Source organism: Neolamprologus multifasciatus, chromosome 3 (assembly GCF_963576455.1).
Source record: "Neolamprologus multifasciatus chromosome 3, fNeoMul1.2, whole genome shotgun sequence".
NCBI classification, from domain to species: Eukaryota; Metazoa; Chordata; class Actinopteri; order Cichliformes; family Cichlidae; genus Neolamprologus; species Neolamprologus multifasciatus.
Window position 1 is genome coordinate 6,589,533 of NC_140441.1, and position 10,425 is coordinate 6,599,957.

The 10,425-nt window shown below is 42.6% G+C and overlaps 1 protein-coding gene across 1 annotated transcript in view; it reads right to left on the bottom strand.

Moving 5' to 3' along the window:
• Positions 1–10,425, bottom strand: part of LOC146521294 (uncharacterized) — a 139,935-nt gene that overhangs the window by 111,678 nt on the left and 17,832 nt on the right. The gene's annotated exons all lie outside the window — the stretch shown is intronic.

Sequence of the window (10,425 nt, forward strand, 5' to 3'; positions counted from 1 at the left end):
GTTGCTGTGGATAGTGCTGGAGGGCAGGGCTGTGTTGATCTGAGACTGTAGACATTAAAAAGTCCATAGGAGAGATGGTAGCTGATTAAACAAGTGTCATGAGATAATAACAAAATGCAAAGATTGGTGACAGCGCTTGGAACCATAAGGCAACAAAAACTGTGAGAAATAATTTAGGCTCTGCCTGTGAATCACTCTTTGCTTCTCTTCTTCCTTCCATCCCATCATTTCATATATCACTCTCCACTTGCTGTCTATCTGAGAACAAGGCGCAACTTGCTATTGCAATAAACTATAATTTAATTATCCACACCTAACAACTCTTGCACTTAATTTATAATAAAATGATGACAGAAAAATGTTATAGCACTGCCTTTAGTAGCCTCACACAGCTCCTACTGTTCCCTCCTCATGTCCTTACCAGGCATGTCTGGACATTGTTATATCATGAGTAATAATTTAAAATAATCCATATACATAAAACAAACACATGCACGCAGACACAATGACATTTTAGACCTTCTTCAGAATACTGTACATACTATGGGCATCACGGTGCTGATCCAGAATCCTTACATTATTATTTATTACTAGAGCTACAATAATAAAGCAATGAGGAGGGGGAAGTAATAAATATGAAATATGAAATATTAAATAATGTATTTATGATGATTCCATCACTATCCACTCTGTGCAGGGGGAAAGCTTATTACATTTTTAAACTGTAGAGATACAATAATTTTACTGCCGTAAAATCCAAATTTTGTCTTATTTAAAATATAAATCTAATATAATCTGCTTCTTAATGTATGTTCTTTAAAATACAGCGTGTGTTTTTTAATATATTATAATTATAATAATGCATAATTATGTGGACATGCATATTAGATCGTTTTTTAGTGAAATATAATCCCTCCAGAAAGGCAGGAAAAGCCCGGAAACTTACTTTAAAACTAAATATGTTCCCTAAAACGGTGACAGAGCTACAGACCCATGACAGCCTTACACAGGTAGCCAGCAGCTATGACCAGCACTACTTATACAGTTAATAAAAGGACAGGTAATGTTTGTCACGCTGTTACACACACAGCACGCTCGTTTGTTTCAGTTCGTCAGTTGCAACAAGACAGCTTACCAACGTGTCCGTAATAAGCTAATACTCCTATGTGCTATACACTACAGTGTGCGCTGTACACCTACTTACTGGTTTTGTCGCATCAGTCTGTGTCTCTGAGTTAATTTGTGTTTCTCCTACAACTCCGGACTGCAAAAAATGCGCGTGCTCTTTGTGAGCTCGTTCCCGGCTCGTAACCAGCGCGTTCTGCTGTCAAGAGCGATCATTGGTTAAATGTGATCATGTGACTGATGCAAGCCAGATCCTTTTATTTAACAAAACTGTGATTAATAGTTAAATATTATTGTTGAGGGGCACAGACAGGACTCCGCACGCACACACACATAAAAAAAAAAAAAAAGAACTTTAAAAAAGTTGCCTCAACAAAAGGGCACTTTGGGCACCCATCAGGAAAGGGGCGGGTGCTCAAGCCCCTCTAGCCCCCCCCCCCCCCCCCTCTGCACGTGCCTGATCATGTGCAGTGGTTGGTCACGGTCCCGGAGTCCGTGAGGCAGGCAGGGCTGATGGCAAACCCAAAGAAGTGTGTGGTTGGATGGAGGGAGGTACAGTATGATAAAATTGGCACAGAGCTTCCCCCATGTATTACCAAAGATTCACATCAAACTTATCCCATTCTTGGTTGCTTTAATGAACATTTTTTATTGTCACAGTTTGATACTAATGATTTCTTTTGAACACCCCTTTATTCTTAACCCAGTGACAGTATCAAGTTATTATGTTTATTTTCATGTTAGTGTTTTCATTTCTAGCCTTAAAAGTATCTTCACGTGATGTTCTTCTTTCACATTTTCTGCTGCCAAAATCACTGTTCCAATTCAAGATCTGCATCCTTCAAGACCCAATTTGAAGGCTGATTACGTCACGGCAACATGATGAAGCCTGTCCCAATTCGAAATGTGGCCAAAAATGCACCCTTCATTTCCCCGGATTTGAAGAATGGGTCAGGTGTATCATTTGTGGCCCAACATATCCCAGAATTCATGGCGCAGTGGCTGTGGTCAATTTTTTCTAATAAAAACGGCGGACGGCAGAAGTATGGTGAAGAAACTTTTCAAAAAAAGTATTAAATATTATGTCACTTATTTATGTGCAAATGTTAAATATGGAAGAACATTACAACATTACTGTTGGCCAGTGATGGCCAAATAAAGCTTTCTATCTGGCGACCAAAAATATGAAGCGCAGCTTGAATTTTCAAATGAAAGTGTACTGCTTCATTATGACTGCCCACTCTACAGAGTGAAGTTCACAATTTTGTTTGACACTGGCCCACTGTTGTGTTGCTTTGAACAGCTTTGAAAATTGTTATGTTTATTTTTTAAATAATTTTTATCAATACTTTCCTTGTTTAAACATTTACCATGGTGTGGTCTTTCTTTGCTTGTGACTTCTTGATATTGGTAAACGCAATGGATGAAAAATACATTTAATATACATATAATAATGTACAACACACTATGACGTGCCGTGAGGTCTGGACAGGTATGTTTAATAATATTATATTAGGTCAATTTTCTTGCACATAATTTTGACCTAGGGGTAGAATTGATCGTAAACTGAACATGGAGAATGCTTATGAACTTGTAAAGTAAAAGCATGATGCATTTAAGGTAATCCTTTTTCAAATCCATTTTTATTTAAGAAGAGGATTTGTTCCACTCTGTTTCTTTTCTTTGAGATAATTTCTTCTGCCTCAGAAAATAATCTCACATGGAACAGAAGAGGCTGGAGTGCACAGAAACTGCAATGTAAGTTGGTACAGACTCTTCCTGGGTACCACAGACTATCAGCTCAAAAAAATAAACAAATTTAATTGCTGCAAATTTTGTAGAATAACATTTTAAGTTCATTTTAAAAATGCATATGTTTTGATTACATTAAATTCAAAGAGTCAAAGTCTTTCCAAAGTTAATTAATGATAATTTTTTTTGCATATGAAACCGGATGAGGTGTACTTACATCTTATGCAATCAGCTTGTCCTAGGTCACGCTTTCCTTCCACATATAGCTTTGCAAAAATTGCATAAAAAGCGCTTGCAGGAACAAAAACATAATATTCCAGAAACACGCTTTGCTGATCAAATTCAGCTGTTAGTAACACTTCTCACATTGAAACAGACATCAGCGCGAACGATCACATGTCCGCCATTTCCTGCCCAAAACCGGGAGTGACGTTTTTCGCGGAAAATGTAGTTTTGTGTGTTTTTATAAGTCTTGTTTGACTTTATGCTTTTCTGAATAGTTTCTGGGATGGTTTGAACTCGAATTGCACTGCTGGAAATAGTTTATTTTGATGCACATGCTGTTTTCTTTGCAAATTTGCATCACAGGATTGTTTTTTGTTTTTCTTGCAATATATCAAAATTGATGTATCTCAAAAATAAAACTACAAAGACACTCAAAATAAATTTCCTGTTGTTGTAAACTATTTTTTGCAACTTTTTTGAATTTAAAGTTTTGAGGGATAAACCTCTTAAATTTCTCCAAGTAGAAATTTATGTAAAAAAACCAACGATTTTCAATTTTTTTGTAGTTTATTGCACATTTTTGCAATTAATGTAGTTACTATGGACTTAATGCATACATATTATTAAAATATGGGCTATAATAGTTGTATTGATGTATAGCAACTTGAAATGCTCCCAAAAATGGCTCCACAGCATGTAAAAGTATAATATAAGCTCTGGCGGACTTGGTTCTATGGTAGGTCTTAAAGGGTTAAGCAAACAACAAGAACAGAAAGCTGGCAAACCCGCCCGATTTACCAAAATCAAAATACTCCCACACAACAAAACTGCCTTTCTTCCTTGCTGGCTCCATGTCTCTTTATAGAATAATCAGTGGTTTGCTGTCTCTCGCCATCAAAACACTCCATAAATCTCACAATTGACTTCCTTATAAATGACTGAATCAGTTACTTTCTAAATGAAGCTTCGGACATCACTGATCACGTGACTCTGGCCAAACGAATCAAGCCTCGACACAGTGCTTCTGAAGCAATGTGTTGTTTTTTATGACACACACACCAGAGCCTCAGGTTCAAGTGGGCCATCACTACTGCCACATGTCGGCAACGTTATGTGACATTAGTGATGTTTGTACTTTCTGCGTTAACTTGGTTTTAAAGCCTTTACTTTAAAATATTCACCGTTCAGTTGTATTCTCTGTAGGATTAAGTTGACCTTAATCTTCTAGAGAGTGATGATTTTATGGATAATTAAAGTCAGTCATATATCCACAAACACAAGAAGCTGAAAGTCAGTGATGCTGCTCGGTTTGCAGTCCTGAATATCACGGCACAAGCAGGATTCACTGCACTTCTTTTATTTTTTTTTTAAAGAGAAAGAAGAAAAAAAACATCTCCTGGATCAGCTGTTGAGAGAAAAAGAAGAGAAAACAAGCAAAAAAAAAAAACCAGATCGACATACTAAACACAACACCATCACATTGATCTAGCTAAGTGTAAACAAGAGTAAATACAAAATATTGAATGTTGTTGTGTTGCAAGCAGGACCGATAGTGCACAATGTGCTGGGAAATAGCAGCCAATAAATGTGTAGTTTATGTCTATGAACAGTGAACACCCGTGTGCACACCTGTGTGGATCAGTGCGCTTGTATTCAAAAGGTTTCCTCATGTTATGGTCTGCTAGAGGATGTAGAGAACCATAGCCCTGTCCCCCAGGGCATGAAGCAGGCATGGAGGAGATCCAGGCTCCAAACATCCCAGGCCCCAGAGTGCGAGAGCCCAAGGAGGACCACCGGAGGGGCATCCGTGCCACCCTCCTGGGAAGAACTGAGGAGAGCCCCAGATGAGGGGTCACCCAGTAGCCACGGAGCAGAAGCCGGCAGCCAGCTGTGCCCAGAGGCCGGAGGCCCGAGGGCCCCCTTTGCCCTGGAAGAGACCTGACTGAGCAACAGGCACCAGGCCCCGCCAAGTAGTCACCGGGAGTGAGCTGGTACATACCTGAGTGCCCAGCCCCGAACACCAAGAACCACCAGCGCACCAACCCCTGAGGGCATCAGTTACCGTCAGGGAGTGTGGTGAGGGGAGATAGGCCTTTGGAAGGCCTGGGAGTTCCCAGAGAGGTGGAGTGTAAGACCCGACCCGACATAAACACAGACAAATAGGCACACACAGACACAAACTTGTATTCCCATCCTCATGCACACATATACAAATACTCAGCACTCACCCAACGTAGGGATAGACATACATGGACACTGTACACACAATCACACTCCCCAAACAAATTCTATACCCCAGGTCCAGGTACCATCGCCCCTGAAGGGGGAAACGGCACCTAGACCCAGGAGATGTTACCCTTTCCCCCGGGGTGGAGGCAAGTACGCAGCAGCAGGGAGGCCAACACCTCCTCCCAGCACCCCGTCCCGATGGCCAGCAGAGAACATGGGCTTGTGAAGACCCCAAACCTCCCTCCTCTCGCTCATGTGTAGTGTTGCTGCGTGTTGTTCTAAGGTGCACTTAAAACACGGGAGAGCATGGTGCTGCTGCCAGAGAGCAGCAGGTGTTAGCACGGCCCCTCCCGAGAACCCTCAATGTCTACATGGATTTGAAATTGAGAGTTGGGCACCGGCTCCAGAGGTGGGTTGAATACACAAACCGTCCACAGGACGCCGTTAACGTGCCTACCCTCAAGGCCCTATATGTATGTGTCATGAGAGTGTGAGTAATGTGGATTTCTAAGTCGTGGAATAAAATTGAGGCACAGGTGGCCAGAAGGGAACGGGGGGGGGGGGATGCCTCCCCTGCACCCTGGTGACACACCCGCACCCCAAGCCCTACCAGTAGGCACCCCCGTCCTTCGGCAACACCAGGGCAAGGGAGCCCAGGCCCATCCAGATCGGGGCCTACGGCAGCACGACCGCTCAGCCCCACAGGACCCGGGGCAGCCCACCCGACCCCACTGCAGAGGAAACTCTACCCAGCCTAACATTCAGTCATCTCCCAGACTGCACAAGACAGTAGACACCCAGGTTAAGTTTATTCTCCACCTCTCCTGTGACTCTCCCCCACCTGCAGAGTGGACTCCTGCAAGGATGGAACAAACTCCCTGTCAGTTGAAGAGCCCCCTAGTTAGGCCGATGCGCCAGAGGCCCCCTGCGCCAGGGCTGAGCCCCCGTGCACCCACCCGCCCACAACCTCAGCGACGCACCAACAAGGACCTAAGCCCCCAAGGCCCAGCCAGAGCTTTAGCACGGTGGCGAAGCACCCCCGAACCCCAAGCCCCCACGCCTGCCCCGGATCCATTCAGGGGCAGCCAGACTACCAGGCCAGACCACAACCCCTAGGTTAAGCCCTCCAGGGATTACGTCCCTAGGGATTCTCCAGACGACCTAAGCCTGTCCCTACCTCCACATCAACCACAATGGCGAAGGCGGGACCAAACCACGACCCCTCAACCCCGCTAGGTGATGGAGCCGATCAAAGGAGCCCAGAGGGATTGATTTAATGTGGTGGCAGAGGCTGTCTCGAGACTAATGTGATCTATTAGCATACATTTTCACTGCTATGCAGATGACACCCAGCTCTATCTGTCCATGAAGCCAGATAACACACACCAATTAGTTAAACTGCAGGAATGTCTTAAAGACATAAAGACTTGGATGGCCACTAACTTTCTGCTTCTTAACTCAGATAAAACTGAGGTTATTGTACTCGGCGCTGAAAAGCTTAGAAATATGGTATCTAACCAGATTCTTACTCTAGATGGCATTACCTTGGCCTCCAGTATCACTGTGAGGAACCTTGGAGTCATTTTTGACCAGGATATGTCCTTCAACGCACATATTAAACAAATATGTAAGACTGCGTTCTTCCATTTGCGCAACATCTCTAAAATTAGAAATATCCTGTCTCAGAGTGACGCTGAAAAACTAGTTCATGCATTTATTACTTCCAGGCTGGACTACTGCAATTCATTATTATCAGGATGTCCAAAAAACTCACTGAAAAGCCTTCAGCTAATCCAAAATGCTGCAGCAAGAGTACTGACAGGGACTAGAAAGAGAGAGCATATTTCTCCTGTATTAGTTTCTCTTCATTGGCTTCCTGTTAAATCCAGAATTGAATTCAAAATCCTGCTCCTCACATACAAGGTCTTAAATAATCAGGCCCCATCTTATCTTAATGACCTTGTAGTACCATATTACCCTATTAGAGCACTTCGCTCCCGCTCTGCAGGCCTACTTGTTGTTCCTAGAATATTTAAAAGTAGAATGGGAGGGAGAGCCTTCGGTTTTCAGGCCCCTCTTCTGTGGAACCAGCTTCCAGTTTGGATTCGGGAGACAGACACTATCTCTACTTTTAAGATTAGGCTTAAAACTTTCCTTTTTGCTAAAGCATATAGTTAGGGCTGGACCAGGTGACCCTGAATCCTCCCTTAGTTATGCTGCAATAGATGTAGGCTGCCGGGGGATTCCCATGATGCATTGAGTTTTTCCTTTCCAGTCACCTTTCTCGCTCACTATGTATTAACAGACCTCTCTGTGTTGAATCATATCTGTTATTAACCTCTGTCTCTCTTCAAGAGCATGTCTTTTATCCTGTCTCCTTCTCTCACCCCAACCAGTCGCAGCAGATGGCCGCCCCTCCCTGAGCCTGGTTCTGCTGGAGGTTTCTTCCTGATAAAAGGGAGTTTTTCCTTCCCACTGTCGCCAAAGTGCTTGCTCATAGGGAGTCATATGATTGTTGGGGGTTTCTCTGCATCTATTCTTGTGCGATCTACTGTACAATATAAAGCGCTTTGAGGCGACTTTTGTTGTGATTTGGCACTATATAAATAAAATTGAATTGAATTGAACTACAGGTACCCTGTCAGTGCCATCAAGGAAGCTTCTTGTGACGACTTGCATTGGGGATTTTGTGGAGAGGTTAGTAAGTATAGCACCTTACTGCACTTTGTTAAAAAAATTGCAATGAATGTTTTCTTTTAAAAATGTGTATCTTTTAACGTTCATCTCATTATTTATTAGCTTTTTTTTTTCAGTTAAAATTGCTCGGCTTTGACACATATACCTCTGTCCTTGTGTGTTCGTATATAGTACACATAAGGTGCTATATACGCCAGTGTAGCAGAAATGATGGCAGATGATGATGAATGATGATGGCAGCAGCAGCCGTTCTTCTCTGCGTGAGTAGCTTAATGTTGTTCGTGTGTAATTTACGTTGAGTAGGCTAACCACGTTATTACATTAATGCATGTAAGGTAGCAAACACTGTCGTAGTTACATGCGGCTGTCTTCCTGTTTGATGGCAGGTGCTCCCTTCACCCTGGTCAAAAAGGCTAAAATGACCAAAGAAAAAATGGAAAACAGTTAAACATGAGAGGTTTTTGGACAAAGTTTGTGTTTTTTTCCCCATTATTTAAGCACTGCTTCCAGCCAAGACTGATACCATAAATCCCCTATAGCTACAGAAAAGGCCAACATTGTTATCTTTTTACAAAAAAAAACAGCTGAACATGAGAGGTTTTAGGACAAAGTTTGTGTTCTTGATTCTTTAAGCATCAGTTTGAGCATCGTTTAAGCACCAGCACTGTTTCAAAAGTACCGGTTTGATACTGGTATTGGATAAAACCTAAAAGATACCCATCCCTACTCCCCACTGCCTTTCAGCGGCAGGCAGCAGGAAACAGATCATCAGAAGACGCTGAGATGATGTTCAAGTTTAACAACAATATTGCCAAAGAGTGCCTAAGCACTTTAAGCACAAGCACTTTTTCAGTAACTTATCTTTCTTGTAGAACTGTGCTCCAAATAAGGAACTTTGGGCTGAGAAAATCGTTGGTTATTTATTTACAAATCAATATTGTCTGTAAGGACAGCAATCCCCCCCCCCCCCCCCCCCCCCTCATGTAAAACTGTGGTGTAAAGTGTTGTAGTTGAAAAATGTGGGTGCACCTAACTTTTGTGCTGGTGCAACTAAGAGAAAAAGGTAGACGCACCACTGCAAAAGTGGCAAAAAGTTAATCTGCAGCCCTGCATGTGTTACTCCTGTGATTAAAGCATCTTTCTTTTAGCTTAACGAGTGAACCGTCAGCTCATTCAAACACACGTTAAAGTCCGTTTGGCTCGACACCACCGAACAGAGGCAGCAATATAACATAGCTAACATTAACAGTGCAGTGAATCCTGCTTGTGCCGTGATATTCAGGACTGCAAACCAAGCAGCATCACTGACTTTTAGCTTATTGTGTTTGTGGATATATGACTGACTTTAATTATCCATAATATCATCACATTCTCTGTAAGATTAAGATCAACTTTTGAATGGTGTCTGTTTTAAAGTCAAGGCTTTAAAACCAAGTTAACGCAGAAAGTACAAACATCACTAATGTCACATAACTTTGCCGACATGTGGCCAACAGTAGTGATGGCCCACTTGAACCTGAGGCTCCGGGGTGTGGGTCAGGAAAAAAACAACACATTGCTTCAGAAGCACTGTGTCAAGGCTTAATTCATATGGCCAGAGGAAGGTGATCAGTGACATTCGAAGCTTCATTTAGAAAGTAACTGATTCAGTGGTTTATAAGGAAGTCAATCGTGGGATTTATGGAGTGTTTTGATGGTGAGGGACAGCAAACCACTGATTACTCTATAAAGAGATATGGAGCCAGCGAGGAAGATACTGTCACTGTGTTGATTGATACTGTCACTGGGTTCAAACTAAAGGAGTGTTCACAAGAAATCATCAGTAGGGATGGGTATCAAAAACCGGTTCTTGTTGAGAACCGGTTCCCACTGTTTCAATTCCTTGGAATTGTTTGCCATATTTTCCAAACAATTCCCTTATCGATTCCAGTCGCCCCGAATGACGTCACCACGTTGCGGAGCAGGAAACATGGCGGCTCAAACGCTCAAAAGTTTGGTTACACTTTACGAGAACGGATGACAACAGGGCAACTTGCAATACTTTCTAAGTAGATATTTAATTTAAGGGAGGAAACACTACAAATATGCAAAAGCATTTGCTCACAAAACATGCGATGACCTTAAATGAATGTCGTGTTTTTAATTCCGCTCCGGACTCGTGAATCTCAACCCAGCAGCAGCGGTAACGTTTGCACGTCCTCTCCCGTTAATGCGGCAGATAAATGATCAACTAACAGTGCATATTATGTTAGCGCGATCTGCCTTATTACAAAACCTGCCATTACTGTGTGTTTAGGTGACCATGATGAGACAGACAGACAGAGTCTGGCTCAGATGCTGGCAGTTCTCACTGCAGTCTATCGGTAGCATCTCCTTTCAGGCCAGGATAGACGAATG